General features: G+C 42.5%; 1 pseudogene; it reads right to left on the bottom strand.

The window, feature by feature from the left end:
* The window catches only part of LOC100083070, a 49,874-nt pseudogene that overhangs the window by 26,279 nt on the left and 5,297 nt on the right, over positions 1-18,298 (bottom strand).

Here is an 18,298-nt window from a genome sequence, read left to right as displayed (position 1 = left end):
CACTGCATACCTACAGTGCACATGCTCTTCTGAGAAACACTGTAGTTAATTCTATATGTTATGAGGCAACTATTGTATATGGGGAGCAGGGGAGAGGCTTGCCTGGCCATCCCCATTATTTGACCACATGCATAAGGAATGTATTCCCCAGATATTCCCTCTATCTTGCTAAATGCTCCTGACTTTATATATATATATGAAACATATATTTTTATGGTATTAGTTAACTGCTTACTATATACCAGGCACTGTACTAAGCGCTGGGGTAGATAAGAGCTAATCAGGTTGGACACAGTCCATGTCCCACTTGGGGCCCACAACTATCTTCCCCATTTAACAGATGAGGTAACTAAGGCACAGAGAAGTTAAGCGACTTGCCCAAGGTCACACAACAGATAAGTGGAGGAGCTGAGACTAGAAACCAGGTCCTTCCGACTCCCAGGCCCATGTGCTAGCCACTAGATCACGCTGCTTCTCTGCTTCTCTCTCTCTCTCACACACACACACAAACATTATATACACACACACACACATATATATATATATATATAAACATATATATAAAATGCATCATTTTCAGAGTAGATATTACTGGTAGTGTAACCCTATCTCTGTGAGTGTGTGTTTGTAATAAAACCAATATAACCAACACTATTCCATTCTGGGCTCATGTAAAGATAGTTCTTTGCTGTGCTGATACATTTGCTCCAGACTGGATAAATCTTGATTTTTGAGCCTGTTTCTTAAGATCCTGTTGTTCCAAGCTTCCGCTCAAGAAGAGCAGCTTCTCTCCTAATTGTTGCCCATTTAGTTGGTCTGTCTGCTGTAATAGTCTCCTAACAGTCCACTGCTTTGTTCTTTTTTTGAAACTAGGTCTTTTAAATGTCAATTCTGCTCTCCCTGCTTGAACGTAACCCCTTTCAACTCATTATACAGAAGTTGCTCGAGTTTCATGCTATCATCTATTCTCCTCACATGTCCTGTCAGTGGAATTGTCTCCCTCCCCTTTCGTATCCACTGACTCCTGCCTTTCTCATATTTAAGGCCCCACTAAAATCACATCTCCTCCAAGAAGGCTTCTCTGACTAAACTCTCAACTCCCCATTTTATTTTCCCTCCCTACTGCCTCTCCCATGCACTTAGTCCTAAACATTTAGGCATTCTCTCCCCACACACCTTCACAGAACTTGCTTCTCCTACCAGTAATTTATTTTCAAGTCTGTCTCCTTCACTACATCGTGCAGTCACTGAGAGCAAGGATGGCATCTACTTACATTATTGTATTCTTCCAATCTCATAGAACAGTGCTCTGCAATCAATCAGTGCTATTTATTGAGAATTTAGTGTGTGCAGAGCACTGTACTAAGAGCTTAGAAGAATACAGTATAGCAGACTTGGTAGACTTTCCCTGCCCATAAGGAGTTTATGGTCTACAGGACTGCATACACTAAGTGCTCAATAAATGCCACTGATTGATCGATACTGTGTTACTGTGAGCACTGTTTCAATGATGGTGAGTTGACAGTGTTTAGGACTTCACTGTTGGTAATCTTGTGTTGTCATTTGATGATGAGTGTGATCTGTAGATGATGTTGATTAATGTTTTTGGATCTGAGAGAAGCAGCGTGGCTTAGTGGAAAGAGAAAGGGCTTGGGAATCACAGGTCATGGGTTCTAATCCCGACTCTGCCATTTGTCAGCTGTGTGACTTTGGGCAAGTCACTTAACTTCTCTGTGCCTCAGTTACCTCATCTGTAAAATGGGGATTAAGGCTGTGAGCCCCACGTGGGACAACCTGATTACCTTGTATCTACCCCAGCACTTAGACCAGTGCTTGGCAAATAATAAGTGCTTCACAAATACCATCATCATCATCATCATTATTATTATCTGAGTATATCTTCTGTAGTGGGTTTTAGGGGGTTGCACACTACACAACCACTACCCTACCAGAGCCTTCTCAACCTTCATCTTGGTATGGAACTTGATGTTCCATTGTTGCCCTGTCAATTAATCTGCCAATGGCCACTAAACACTCCTTTGAAATCAACAGATTCTGGGAAACAGGCCACTCTGTAGAATGAGGAAGAAAGAGAAAAATAGACCTCTTTGATACACAAAGGCTGTGGTTAATAAGTATAGGCTATTCTCATTGATCTGTGAAATATGCATTTTAAATTAAAGTTCTGGAAGTAAATAAGGCTTCAACAGCAGCTATGTCCATGACATGGGTTATTGAACAGTAGCAATGTCCATAAAATAGAGGAAGTTGATGCAGAATATAATGAATCAGGGGCCCAAACAATGCGGAAGAGGAAGGTTTTTAAGACGCAGAAGCTTTGGAAGATCACCATTTCAAACACAGGTACTGGGTGCCCTTTGAAATAAAGTAAGGATAATCTTCTACATATTTGATTATGTAGGCACTGCAAAACAGAGATTGTTTTCAAAAAGTGGGGTTCTGAATGATGACTGGTTCACAAGAAAATGCCTTTCAGCTGAGGTCTGTAGCAGTTGTGCAAATGGGATTAGAAAGGGGTTAATTTAAATGCATCAATAAATGCAAAATATATACATAGGTATTGGGAAATGTCACTTGTGACTTATTAAAAGAATAATTCTAGGTTTCAGCTGAAATATACATGGAACATTTCTCTCATCAATAACATTATTCACAGAGGCATTACTGTTTGTGAGTCTGAATGATGAGAAATGGCATTCTTTTCACTGAATAAACATGTTAGTTTGATAGTAATATAACAGTTTCAGTCTTGGCATAAAGGACTTTGCTATTAAAGGATCAAACATATACAACACGAAAGCCACATACATACAAATGACTATTCATCCTAAGATCAAATTCGATTTAAATGTTGCATTAAACCTTTATACCAACATCCTTGATATCAGAGAAAAGTGCAGCTGAGGCTGAAATACAATCACTCAGTGACAATAAACGAGAATGGGGAGGGCAAAGTTGAGCTAGTTTCTCCACTCAGATCTTAACATTTCCACCAAAGGAAGATATGATGATGATTCCTTGGGAGCTCATCTATCGAAACCTCCATTGTGGTTTTATTTTCCTTTTCTACGGAACTATAAAACTTATATTTGTGTTATTGAATATCTCAGGTGATTTACTTAACAAATCCCGAAAGAGGTGCATGGCACTGAATAACCACACTTGACACTGGAATAGCTTGACTCAGGTTACCTAGCTGAATTGATTTCTCTTCTGGGTCCAGTCCACTCTTTTATATTGTACTCTCCCAAGTGCTTAGTACAGTGCTCTGCTCACAGTTAAAACTCAATAAATACCACTGATGGATTCAGTATTCATCTAGCCTCCAATCAATTGCGAGCATGAATGTGGGTTACTTAGAGAGAAGATCCGCCTTAAACAGAGAATTTGCTATTCCTAGTCTGGGTTCTTTTCAGGGAAGAGCAGTACTTACATGTTGCTTTTAGGAGTCAAGGGGATTTATTGCGTATGTACTGTGGGTAGAGCACTATACAACAGAGTTGGCAGACATGTTCCCAGCCCATGAGGAGTTTATAGTCTAGAGGGGGAGACAGAAATTAAAATAAATGACCGACAGGGACATAAGTGCTGTGGGGCTGAGGGTTGGGTGACCATTAGAGGAGCAGTGTGGCTTAGTGGAAAGAGCATGGGCTTGGGAGTCAGAGGTAGTGGGTTCTAATCCTGCCTCTGCCACTTAGCTGTGTGACTTTGGGCAAGTCACTTAACTTCTTGGTGCCTCAGTTACCTCATCTGTAAAATGGGGATTAAGACTGTGAGCCTCACGTAGGATAACCTGATTACCCTGTATCTACCCCAGCGCTTAGAACAGTGCTCAGCACGTAGTAAGGGCTTAACAAATACCAATATTATTATTATTAGAAGGGAGAGGGAGTAGGGTAAATGAAGGCTTAGTCGGGGAAGGCCTCTTGGAGGAGATGGGATTTACTGTGGATCATTAAGAAAAACAGTTATTTAACATTCTATCATATCCCAAACTGTCTTTAGTCCATTATTAAATGCCTAACAATATAGGGCCTTACAAAAAAAATCTTCTTTGGAACTCATTTAAGAACTGAAGGATCTGGCATAATGCTATCTGTTCCATAACCCCTTCCTGTTTTGTGGTTTTTAAATCTCTGAGTGGATTTTGCTAGTTCTTTTCACATTTTACATTCCTCCTTCTTTAGATGAGATTTTCATCCCAGCAAATGAAAAAATAAGCTTGTGTTGCTAGAAACCTCATTTGCTGAATTTTCTGGCAGATGTTAGGAGAAACACAAAAGAGAGGTGTGAACTTTCCCCATTCATCCTAATGGAGTGTTAACCTCCATACCTCAAGGTGGCCATTCAAATCTATAACAATTAAACAACTAGCTAGAATCTAAACATCCAGCCAGGGAGTCACTGAAATCATCATGAGAAAGGACAGCTGTATCTATTTGGCACTACAATGAAGCCTTAAGAAAGCAAACATACACCAGGTCAAACCAGGCTTGGCTTTCCAGAACCAGCTTTAGGCACTCATGCATCTTCTTTCCTTCTAACTGCAACCTTCAACAAAGTTTAATAGGCTTAAGGGGAATTACTCCACAATGTAAGCATATCAAACAGTTTGCAATAGACTTCCGTAAAAATTTAACCCAGCCCTTCCTCCTTCTACCCTGTTGGGACAAATAATCCAAACAGTTAAAAGACATCCCCAAGGACACACAGAAGGAGCCAGAACTATTTTCTGTATAACCAAGGGAGGGTTTTTTTTTATCAACTAAACCAATGTTTTGCTCTATTTATTCTGAGAACTACTTGGAGTCAGTTCTCATACTACTACTACTACTAATTTTGGTATTAGTTAAGTGCTTAGTATGGGCCAGCCACTGTTCTAGGCACTGGATTAGATACAAGGAAATCAGGTTGGACGCAGTCCCCATCCCACAAGGGGCTCACAGTCTTAATCCCCATTTTACAGATGAGGGAACTGAGGCACAGAGAAGTTAAGTGACTTGCCCAAGCTCACACAGCAGTTAGTCCCACTAACTAAGCAGTACACTGTCTGATGATGCCAGGATAGACAAATCAAAAAATAAATCAAGAAAGAAATGGTGGATCTGGGATTAGAACTCAGGTCCTCCTGATACCCAGGCCTGTGCTCTATCCACTTGGCCACACTGCTTCTGACCTTGATGTTAGAAGATGCCAGCAAAGGTAAGGGTGACAGGAGTCAGGGTAAGGAATGGGTGGTTAAGAAGACAATACAACTGAAAAGCTGCATGAGAGTAGCAATAGTAGTCGTAGTCATAGCATTTATTGAATGCTCATTGGATACAAAATACTGTATTAAATCCTTGTGAAGTACAAAGCAAGTGACATATTCTCTGCCCACTAAGAGATTACACTCTAGTGGAGGAGACAGGCATAAAATTATTTATAAAAAGAGTAATCGGAATAAATAGTTGAAAGTACAATTGAGCGATCAAAGAGGTAGGAGGAGAACCAGATTGGTACCAAGTCAGAACCTGAAGTCTGATAGTTTTTCAAGAAGGAGGAAGTGGTCTACACTGTCAAAAGCAGCTGAGAGGTCAAGGCTTACTAGGATGAGGAGAGCTCATTGGATTCGGCTACAAGGAGCAGTGTGGCTTAATCAAAGAGCACTAGCCTGGTAATCAGAGGACAGGGCTTTTCATCTAGGCTCTGCCACTTACCTGTTGTGTGACCTTGGTTAAGTCACTTAACTTCTCTGGGCCTCAGTTTTCTCCACTGTAAAATGGGGATTCAATAGCTGATATTCTCCTACTTAGACTGTGAGCCCCATTTGACAGGGACTATGTCTGACCTGATTATCTTGTATCTACCCCAGTGCTCGGCATATAATTGTTTAGCAAAAACAATCATTGTTTTTTGTAATTACTAGGAGGTGACTTTATAGAGTGCAGTCTCAGTGTGGAGTGAAGGAGTCGAAAACTTAATTGTAGCGGGTCAAAAAGAGAGGAAGTGGTTGAGAGGAAGTGAAGGCAGCAGGTGTAAATGACCTCTTCTAAAATTTGCATAGGAATGGGAGCAGGGAGATGGTGGCAATAGCCAGAGGAGCCTGTGGGACGGACAGTGGGCTTTTTAAGTAAGGGAGAGGCTTAGGCATGTTTGAAGGAAGATGGGAAAGAGCCAACAGTGAGTGAAGATAGCAGTGAGTAAAGGGAGAAGCAAGTGGGGGGGATTTTAGGAGGTGAGAAGGGATAGGGTGCAGTTTAAGGGGATGGATTTAGAGACTAGGCAGGGGACCTTATTTTAAGAAACAGCAGAGATATGAGGAAGGGTTATTTGAGGGGTGGGGAGGTGACGGGAAACTTTGGGAAATTCACATCTGATAGTTTCAATTTTACCCGTGAAGTAGTTGCATGGTCATCAGGGGATAGGGAGGAGGTGGTGGGTTTACCGCAGTTTTTAGAAGGGATTACAGACTATTATTTAGCCTGAAAAAGGCTTAGATTGTGAATAAACGTACACTGGCAAGCCCAACACACAACCAAGGTTCCTTATCATAGACACAGAATTGAATGTAGGCACTGAGTTCCGCTAACTAAGCAGTACACTGATGATGCCAGAATAGACAAATCGAAAAATAAATCAAGAAAGTCAGCTTGTCCTTTGGGAAATTGCAGACCAAATGTGGCTCCCTTGGGATATCAAAGTTTAGACCAGTTTGAAAATCTACGATGCAATTCAACCATCCATCCTTCTAATCAACCGTGGACCGAGCCTTACCAAAGATGCCACGTTCGACTTCTCAAGCAGTTCCAGCAATCACACCTAAGTCCCACTCTTAACATCAAGTGACAAAACGGGATCATGAACAATGAGACCCTGGAATGCAAATCATTCCTGTCTACTGGCATTACAGCAATGCTTGTCACATCACACTTTGGCTGGGTGGGACATGAGAGGAAAATGGATGACATTAGATTCCCAAACAGCTGCTGTGTTGTAAAATGAAATGAGGAAATTGTAAACAAAGAGGACAGAGGAAACATTTTAAATGCTCAGTGAAGGAAACCTTAGACATCATGGCATAACTGAAGACAGTTGGGAGACAGCAGCAGTCTGGAGTTTATCAATTAGAAAAAGAGTGATCCTCCGAGAGCAGAGGTGTCAAGAAAATTGCAACATCAGGAGTCAGAAATCAAAGTGGGACCAGGAACTCTGGCTTGTCAGTGTAGCAAGAGACAGTCTTTACTTGTAGACAGCTTGGAAGGGATTGTCCATTTTATCAGTTATGCTGGCATATACTGATGAAAATATCACTGACAGGAACACTGTAGACCTGTAAAGATCCAACTCATACCCTTTGACTGTGGACGCAGCCCAGATCAGCCCACCAGTTTCCCAGTGGTGGGAAACTCCTGTCTTAAGGAAAAAAAATGAAAGGAGATTTGCAAAATTTGGCCAGATATTATATGCACATATAATGGAAAAACCAACTGAGGTGACATTGCTTTATACTCCAGTTCTAACACCTGATGTTTAATATTTTTCCTAGGTGCCATTGGCAGGATATTTCTTTCTACAGAAACTGTAAGATGAAAATTTTATCTTGCCAATTTTTTCTCTCCTACCAGATTTGGATAGACATTTCAGAATGATCTCTTGTTTTGCTTATACCAGTTCTGTTTCTATGTCTGAAGTTAAACAACTTGTAACAAAAAGAACTGAAGCCAAGCATTGCTGTTTATGTGGGGATTTAAAATGATTTCTTCCCAAAGAATAAGATAAAGCTTTTAAATATATTCATGGAATCTCACCATAAAAGATATGAATGATGGAAATAAGATAGTGCATTCCCAGGCAGGGTGAGAAAAATCAAGTAAAAAAAAATGACATAAACAGTTAAAAAGGAAAAGGGAATCATTTACACCCCACATTTATGTTTTGCAAACAAGAGGGATTATCAATCTAAACATGAACATGTTTCTATGATTTATCTTTTTTTAAAAAAAAAAACTTTCAAAAAAGACACTTTTTGCAGATGTGAAGGAAACTCCAAGGCAAGCAGTTTGGGGCCAGTTTTGGAGAAAATGAGTCTAAACAATGATAAAAACTGACCCGTATGGTTTTGCCGTACTATATTAATATACCTCAGGGCTCGAAGTAGGGTAGAATAAGGCAGGATTCCATTCCAAGGTCCTGAAACCATATTGCTTGTTGAAATCATTCTGTTGCTTGTAGATAAATCATTCCACTTTATTTTTTCCTCTCAATTCGAGCTCTGTAAAATATAATGGGAATATAAGCAAAAAGCATAACAATTCACGCTTTACACAGATTTTTTTCTTGCTACGGTAATGATTTTACAATTATGAAACATTATCCATTCTAATGTCTCCTTAACTGTATTAGAAATAACACAAAATGTCACACAAATTTTATTATACTTGTCTCCACTGTTAGAATGTAAGCTCCTTGTAAGCGGGGATGGTATCACTTCCTTATTTTGTATTTCTCAGGTGTTCAGGCACAGCACCAAGGGGGTTCTCATTAAATGCTACTAATGATAATAATAATAATAATAGTAATAGTAAGGATATTTGGATAGTAATAATAATAGTACTAGTAATAGTAATAGTAAGGATAGTAATATTAAGGATCTACATCTCCGCCCCTGTCCTCTCCCCCTCCCTTCAGGCTCGCATCTCCTCCTGCCTCCAGGACGTCTCCACCTGGATGTCGGCCCGCCACCTAAAACTCAACATGAGCAAGACTGAGCTCCTCATCTTCCCTCCCAAACCCGGTCCTCTCCCTTCTCTCTGACCTCCCTTCCTCCTCTCTCGCCCCGCTCCGGTCTATTCTTCACTCCGCTGCCCGGCTCATCTTCCTGCAGAAACGATCTGGGCATGTCACTCCCCTTCTTAAACAACTCCAGTGGTTGCCTATCGACCTCCACTCCAAACAAAAACTCCTCACTCTAGGCTTCAAGGCTCTCCGTCACCTTGCCCCTTCCTACCTCTCCTCCCTTCTCTCTTTCTACCGCCCACCCCGCACGCTCCGCTCCTCTGCCGCCCACCTCCTCACCGTCCCTTGGTCTCGCCTATCCCGCCGTCGACCCCTGGGTCACGTCCTCCCGCGGTCCTGGAACGCCCTTCCTCCTCACCTCCGCCAAACTGATTCTCTTTCCCTCTTCAAAACCCTACTTAAAAATCACCTCCTCCAAGAGGCGTTACCAGACTGAGCTCCTCTTCCCCCTCTACTCCCTCTGCCATCCCCCCTTTACCTCTCCGCGGCTAAAGCCTCATTTTCCCCTTTTCCCTCTGCTCTTCCACCTCTCCCTTCCCATCCCCACAGCACTGTACTCGTCCGCTCAACTGTATATATTTTCGTTACCCTATTTATTTTGTTAATGAATTGTACATCGCCTTGATTCTATTTAGTTGCCATTGTTTTTACGAGATGTTCTTCCCCTTGACGCTGTTTATTGCCATTGTTCTCGTCTGTCCATCTCCCCCGATTAGACTGTAAGCCCGTCAAACGGCAGGGACTGTCTCTATCTGTTGCCGACTTGTTCATCCCAAGCGCTTAGTACAGTGCTCTGCACATAGTAAGCGCTCAATAAATACTATTGAATGAATGTTAAATAATATGTACCAAGCACTGAACCAAACACTGGGGTAGATAGAAGACAATCAGGTCAAATAGAATCCCTGTCCCACATGGGGTTTACTGTCTCAGTAAGAAGAAGAATAGGTACTGAATCTCCATTTTAAAGATGAAAATGAGGTACAGAGAAATTGAAGTGCTATTCAACTACACTCAGAAGTAAGGTTTTCCATCAATCAAATGTATTTATTGGGAGAGTACAATATAATAGAGTTGGTAGATATATTTCCTGCCTACAGCAAGCTTACAGTCTAGACAGGGACCTCTTACACCTCAACAAAAAACAACAATGTGAAGGCTGACTAACTGTGCCACTGATTTTTGAAAACTCCAGTTCAATTATTTGAAAGCGTGACATTTTATTATCAAAGTTGAAGTTGTGAATGCTGTGCTAATTCACAGTGACCTTATTGACTTACACTGAATTTATCTAGGACAAAAGAATAATTTTAAACTTCAAACAGAGCATATGAATCGACAGAGAACCTGACAAACAATGTGTCAATGTGTTTGATGTGCCTCTTTTTCTTCTAGGAAACACGGAACATAATGCCTCCCTAAGAAATGAATAAATTGTTTGGGGTTTTCTTTTGACAATTTGTTACACCTAACACATTTTTCTTTGGTAACTGGGTTGTGAGTGTGAACAAGCAAATGTCATGTATGTAAGACCAGAATTGGTGGCCATGAAGTAGAGGATATATTAGTCCAAGGTCCATTATGCCCTCAATTCAGTTTTGGGTATAAGAGGGGTGGATGGAACAATTAGGTATTGTGCTACCGTGGCTCCGTGGAAAGAGCCTCGGCTTCGGAGTCAGAGGTCATGGGTTAGATTTCCGGCTCTGCCACTTGTCAGCTGTGTGACTGTGGGCAAGTCACTTAACTTCTCTGTGCCTCAGTTACCTCATCTGTAAAATGGGGATTAACTGTGAGCCTCACGTGGGACAATCTGACTACCCTGTGTCTCCCCCAGCGTTTAGAACAGTGCTCTGCACATAGTAAGTGCTTAACAAATACCAGCATTATTATTATTACCCAAGTCATTTTGATTTTCTGACAGAAAGAACTGGGGTCACCAAAATCATGTGTCTTCATTTGCTGAGGCTTGTCCATGTAGCGTCCATTAAGATGTGATAAGATTTGACAGTGTAGCAATGTTAGCTTGGCTCTCTCTAGCCTAAAAACTATCATTTGATTTTTCGGATCTTTGGTTGCGTTTTCAGGGGTGGCAATTAATGAATCTCATCTGAATGTACATTGAAAGCAAATTCGACAAATGTGAAGATAAAAAATGGATCAGCAGGATTTCCTTTTTATTTGTTATTGAATGACTTTCCATGCCAAATGGCAGTTTTTAATTAGTTCTAGTTTTCACCAGTTTGAACCATTGGTATTATAAATCACTGTTGTGACTTTAATGAGAATGATCAGATGCTGTCATAAACAGAGGAAACTTCATCAGAGTGACAAATAATGGGAACAAAAATGTAAGGAGATTTTCAAGTCTAAAGCAAAACAATAAAGGCATATTTGTGTTTAAAGCAATTCTGGCTACCTCTAGACATGAGCCAAAAGAAGCACTAAGGAATACAATTTGTCCCAAATCTCAACACAGCAGCATCCGGGTTTCCTATAAACTCCATAATTCCACAAACTTGGATAGGCCTGGAATGTTTTACAATCCATCAGTTCTGTCAGAGGGAAAGATGAGAAAATGAGTTGAATCATTCAGTGGTATTTAGTGAATGCTTACCGTATGCAGAGAGCACTGTACTGAGCACTTGGGAGAGTACGATACAACAGAGTAGATAGGCACATTCCCTGCCCCATGATGACTATTGAGCTCTTGCTTTTGGAGCCCAAGATTCTATATTCTACCTTTATGGCATCTGAATGGTTTAGAAAAGCCAAGTATGAGAAGAAAATGAAACTTGTGAGGTTTGCAGATCTGGTTCCAAACAAGTCATTCCATCCTCTATACTGTAAGCTCGTTGTGGGCAGGGAATGTGTCCTTAATATTGTTATATTGTACTTCCCTAAGCGCTTAGTACAGTTCTCTGCACACAGTAAGCATTTAATAAATAAGATTGATTTACTGATTCTTTATTTCCTTGTAATCCTCAAATCTTTCCCTGCACGGATTTTCTGTAACAAACAGTGCTGTTTAGTAATTTAACATACAGAATGCGGTGGCTCTGCAAGTTAATAGTCGCCCAACACTGCAACATTCTTGGTGATATTGTAAAGGTGAAACCGGCAGGTCTTGGTAACGGATAGGATGTGTGGGGTGAACGAGAGAGACGAGTCAAGGATGACACCGAGATTGCGGGCCTGAGAGACGGGAAGGATGGTCGTGCCATCCACGGTGATAGGGAAGTCTGGGAGAGGACCAGGTTTGGGAGGGAAGATGAGGAGCTCAGTCTTGCTCATGTTGAGTTTTAGGTGGTAGGCCGACATCCAGGTGGAGACATCCTGGAGGCAGGAGGAGATGCGAGCCTGAAGGGAGGGGGAGAGGACAGGGGCAGAGATGTAGATCTGTGTGTCATCTGCGTAGAGATGGTAGTCATAGCCGTGAGAGCGAATGAGTTCACCAAGGGAGTGAGTGTAAATGGAGAACAGAAGAGGGCCAAGAACTGACCCTTGAGGAACTCCAACAGTTAAAGGATGGGAGGGGGAGGAGGCGCCAGCGGAGACCGAGAATGACCGGCCAGAGAGGTAAGAGGAGAACCAGGAGAGGACGGAGTCCGTGAAGCCAAGGTGAGATAAGGTATGGAGGAGGAGGGGATGGTTGACAGTGTCAAAGGCAGCAGAGAGGTCAAGGAGGATTAGAATGGAGTAGGAGCCATTGGATTTGGCAAGAAGGAGGTCATGGGTGACCTTAGAGAGAGCAGTCTCGGTAGAGTGGAGGGGACGCCCTTTCCTCTCCACCCAAACGGCTACCTTACTGCTACAGGCTCTCGTTATATCCCGGCTAGACTACTGTGTCAGCCTTCTCTCTGATCTCCCTTCCTCCTCTCTCGCCCCGCTCCAGTCTACTCTTCACTCTGCTGCCCGGCTCATCTTCCTGCAGAAACGATCTGGGCATGTCACTCCCCTTCTTAAACACCTCCAGTGGTTGCCTATCAACCTCCGCTCCAAACAAAAACTCCTCACTCTAGGCTTCAAGGCTCTACATCACCTTGCCCCTTCCTACCACTCCTCCCTTCTCTCTTTCTACCGCCCACCCCGCACGCTCTGCTCCTCTGCCGCCCACCTCCTCACCGTCCCTCGGTCTCGCCTATCCCGCCGTCAACCCCTGGGCCACGTCCTCCCGCGGTCCTGGAATGCCCTCCCTCCTCACCTCCGCCAAACTAATTCTCTTCCCCTCTTCAAAACCCTACTTAAAACTCACCTCCTCCAAGAGGCCTTCCCAGACTGAGCTCCTCTTCTCCCTCTACTCCCTCTACCACCCCCCCTTCACCTCTCTGCAGCTTAACCCTCTTTTCCCCCCATTTCCCTCTGCTCCTCCCCCTCTCCCTTCCCATCCCCTCAGCACTGTACTCGTCTGCTCAACTGTATATATTTTCATTACCCTATTTATTTTGTTAATGAAATGTACATCGCCTTGATTCTATTTAGTTACCATTATTTTTACGAGATGTTCTTCCCTTTGACTCTATTTATTGTCATCGTTCTCGTCTGTCCGTCTCCCCCGATTAGACTGTAAGCCCGTCAAACGGCAGGGACTGTCTCTATCTGTTGCCGACTTGTTCATTCCAAGTGCTTAATACAGTGCTCTGCACATAGTAAGCGCTCAGTAAATACTACTGAATGAATGAATGAATGAACATTGTCATTCAGGGACAAAATGTGACTCCAGAGTTTTTTATTAGTGCTTCATCTTCAATAGTTTCACTCAGTTTACTTTTCTAATAGCCTGAAGAACCAGTTTATATGGAGATGGGCTGTCTCCCAAACCATCATATTACTCAATGACTTGGGGAGTATAATAACTTTAATTTTGAACTCTGACAAATAATTAGAAGGCTTCTTCAGTGTTCCAGACTTTTAGAGTGAATGTCTATTCCTACAAGGTTTAGGGTTCCATTGCGAGGAAATTGTATTTTCATCTTGCATTTAAAACCTTGTAAGACTCCTTACATCACAAATTAAAGTTTATACAGGAGTACTGCCAGTTCCAAACCACCACCATGTATAAAATTTGAAGACATGCCATGCACTGATTGCTGATGTAGCCCAGGATCTGTAAGCCCTATCCAACTTTACATCCAATAGCTGCAGGGAAGACATTCAATCAATCAGTGGTATTTACCGAGCACTTACTGTGTTCAGAGCACTGTGTTAAGTACTTGGGAAAGTACAATATATTAGAGTTGGTAGTCGTGATCCCTGCCTACAAAGAGTTTACAGTCTCCAGAGGGAGACGGGTATTAAAATAAATTATGGATATGTGTGGGTTGGGGTGAAGATCCAAGTCCTTAAGGGGTACACAGCCAGGTGCGTAGGCACCATTGCGGGGAGGGCTAATGCCAACCTACTCAATGCACCTCGATTTCATTCATTCATTCATTCAATCGTATTTATTGAGCCCTTACTGTGGGCAGAGCACTGTACTAAGTGCTTGGAAAGTACAATTCAGCAATAAAAAGAGACAATCCCTGTCCACAACGGGTTTATAGTCTCTATCTCACCACTGACCCCTTGCCCATGTTCTGCCTCTGGCCTGGAGCTCCCTTCCCCCCATTCATATTCAACAGACCACCACTCTCCCCACCTTCAAAGTCTTGTTAAAAATCACACCTCCTTCAAGAGGCCTTCCCCGACTAACCCCTCATCAATCTCGCCACCAGCCTCTTGTCCATGTCCTGCCTCTCGCCTGGAATGCACTCCCTCTTCGTACTGGACAGATGATCACTCTTCCCACCTTCATAACATTATTGAAGGCACATCTCCAAGGGGCTTTCCCCGACTAGGCTGTCATTTCCTCTTCTCCCACTCGCTTCTGCATTGCCCTTGCACTTAGATTTGCACCCTTTATTCACCCCTCTCTCAGCCTCACAACACTTATGCACATATCTGTAATTTATTTCTTTATATTAATGTCTGCCTCCCCCTCTAGACTGCAGGCTCATTCTGGGCAGGGAATGTGTCCAACAGTGATGCTGTATTGGACTCTCCCAACTGCTTAGTGCAATGCTCTGCACATAGTAAGCACTCAATAAATAGAATTGCTTGATCCACCTGCAATCAGTACAATGACTCCTCCACTAGATTGGAAGCTCATTGAAGACAGGAACCATGGTTTCGCTTCTATTGTATGTTCCCAAATAGGGAACAGTGGTCACAATGTAGGTACTCAATCAGTGCTGCTGCTGATTATCATGATTAGTGACGGTCAATGGTAAATGGAGTTTCTGAAAACTTTAAGCTTTTAACTAAAGATTTTAATACTTTCAATACCCTAGAGGAACAGGCAAGCTGATGAACAAAAGGATACACTGTTTGCTGAGACTATCCTTCCCCTCTCTGGACCATAATTGGAGAGTTTCCAGTCCTCTACCAGTCTCAGCTATGGGAGGGAGAGTCAAGCAGAGGCATAACCATTCCATTCCTAGCTTGGGCAATGGTGAGTGAGTGGAAGGTCATCTGCTACAAGTCAAAACTCACCTGTGCTAGGCAGCAGCAGCATGGGAGAGAGTCGAGGGCGGAGACTCAATATTACTGCGCGGAAGATGGCAGTGGTAAACGACTTCTGTATTTTTACCAAGAGAACTCTATGGATACACTACCAGAATGAATGCAGATGGAGAGTGGGGAATTCTGGGAGAGATGCAGCCATGGAGTTACTATGGGTCAGAGACTACTTGACAGCATAAGACAACAGAAGAGAAGATCCTGGAGAAATGTAATGGTCAATCCAATCAGAATGAACTCTTTCTTAAAAGAGAGAGACTCATGCAAATTGCTCACACACTGTGTCTGGAAGAACGGCATAAGGCAGGTTAGCCATCACTTTTCATAAGAAGCAGCATGACTTCTAGTCCCAGTTTTGCCACTTGTCTTCTGTGTGACCTTGGGTTAGTCACTTAACTTCTCTGTGCCTCAGTTACCCCATCTGTAAAATGGGGATTAAGACTGTGAGCACCATATAGGACAGGGACCATGCCCAACCTGATTAGCTTCTATCTACCACAGTGCTTAGTACAGTGTCTGGCACATAGTAAGCACTTAACAAATACCATTTTAAAAAGACATAATAGACTCCTTGGTTTTGAATTTTAGCCTCAGCTATCAATTCCAGGGTTTTGGTTAATGTGGATTATGCTTGGATCGTGGAGAAATGAGCTCAAGCATTTTCATTCTTACAGATATGCATGGAATTTTCCCTCGAGGAAGCAGGCTGAAAATTAAGCGAAGAACTGAACCACTCACAATGAACCAGACCACTCAGTCCTTTCTGCAAGCAAATGCCTACTGGTTTTCTAACCCAATTTTGATAACCGAAAATGTTTCTTGAGAGGCAATTACTTAGTACAGGCTTCTATTGGGCAACTTATTTAAACCAATCGACTGCTACAGTCCTTTCAATCTCTGATTCCTGGGTGATAGACTTCAGGTGGCCTCATTTGGTCTTTACTCCAGTTAGGACTAGCTGATTTCCATGGCAAGTGAAATATGCATAATTCTACATATATTCAACATATTCTACAGCTAATGATATCTGATTTCTGTTCTTTGGTGCCTCTGTTACTCATTTTGTGACAGACTTGAATGAGGGAATTGTTAGCTATGGATCATTTCCCCCCGATAACTCACAATTTTCACAATTATTTGTGCTGCCTGCTTTTACAGAGCGACAGATCAATTTCCCTCTGTTAGGGAAAGTTGCTGATAAAGAAAGATGTCGGATTTTAGCTTAATGAAGGACTTTTTCACTTAAGTATTTTGATATACATCCCAGCCCCACAGGATGTATGTAAATATTCTTATACTCTAGACTGGAACTCCTTGTGGACAGGGAACAAGTCTACCATTTCTGTTGTGTTGTACTCTTTCAAGTGCCTAGTATAGTGCTCTGCACACAGTAAGAGTTCAATCAATTCCATTAATTGATTGATATGCTATTATTTTCCCTCCCTCTAATCTATCTTCATGTCTGTGTCACTCTGTAGACAGTGGGCATGTCTACCAACTCTGTTGTGTTGCCTTTTCCCAAGTGCTTAGTTCAGTGAACAGCACACAGTAAGTCCTGAATAAATACCATTGATTGACTGATTAACGAAGACCTTATATTGTAGATGGGCAGCTCTCCCAACTCACGGATGCTGACCTCCTAAATTCACCTTTAATAAAGAATAGCCCTGGTAATCCTGAATGATAGCTTAAGGTGGCAGTCTTCAAATCGATTAAACAGAGGTATTTATTGAGGGCCACTGAATGCAAAGCACTGAACTAAGCACTCGGGAAAGTACTATGGAAGCAAAAGACCCATTCCCTGCACACAAGGAGCTTAGTCAGTGAGGAACACTTCTGAATATTGAAAGGTATCATCAAGATCATACCGTATAGGATTTCGAGCCTTCGGCTACTTCTCACAGATGTGCCCTCTGTCCCATTGGTATGGAGGGTGGGTGAAGCAGAGGGTGAGGGCTTTGTAAACATTTAGGATGTTGGTAATTTTCCTGTTATTTGACTGTGGTGGAGGACAGGGAGGTGAAAAAGATTCACCTAGACGATGTTCCCACAGTGTTGTCTTTGATGTTCGGTTGTTGGTTGTGTCTGTGTTTGTCTTCTCTCTAGATTGTAAATTCCATGTGGCCAAGAACTGCCTCACCGTGAGACAGTTATTATAATAATTCACTGGGTGTGGAGCATTGCACTAAAGAAAAGTCCGATCCCGGAAGACACGATCCCTGCCCTTAAGAACTTCCCAAGCGAATGGGGTAGTTAAGAGAGGCAGCTACAGTAAGAAGGTACTGTCTTACCAGTATTGAGGCAATGCTGTCAGCAACACAGCTTCACTGGGTGGCCCATGTGAGGGGAATGGATGACATCAGGATACCCAAGCAGCTGCTGCCTGGTGAACTGAAGGAATGCAGAATAAACAGTTTAAAGACATGATGAAGCACAGTCTCAAACAATGGGATATAACAGTGAGCTGTTGAGAGATCACTGCTGCAGCGAGACCGACCAGACTGGCAGGCAGCATTTGGGAGAGGGCTTGTGCTCTCCGAGCAAAGGCTTCACAAAGATTGGGACAACAAGAAGCAGGCTCAAAAACAGAGAGCCTATATGGGGCCCTGGAAGGGGTAAACCCATTAGCAAAACAAGGAACTATCTTTACATGCAGACACTACGAAAGGGAGAGTCATGCATCGATCTTTTTAGTTGCACTCATCAGAAATATCATCTGAAATGGAAGGACAACAAATATATATGTGAGTTGAGTAAATGTAGGCTAACCTTTTATTCATCCTCCTTCACCCATAACTGGATACTAAATTCCTTTGCCTTCTTTTTATCTCCCCCAAACTGAAACAGCATTCTTTTCTTCTCCCAAACTCTTTCCATTTAAAGATCTCATCCTCTGACATCTTGCTTGGTTACTTTTGTGTCACCCCACTGCCACTTAGCTCAG

Source organism: Ornithorhynchus anatinus, chromosome X2 (genome assembly GCF_004115215.2).
Source record: "Ornithorhynchus anatinus isolate Pmale09 chromosome X2, mOrnAna1.pri.v4, whole genome shotgun sequence".
NCBI classification, from domain to species: Eukaryota; Metazoa; Chordata; class Mammalia; order Monotremata; family Ornithorhynchidae; genus Ornithorhynchus; species Ornithorhynchus anatinus.
This window is presented reverse-complemented; position numbering and strand designations above follow the sequence as displayed.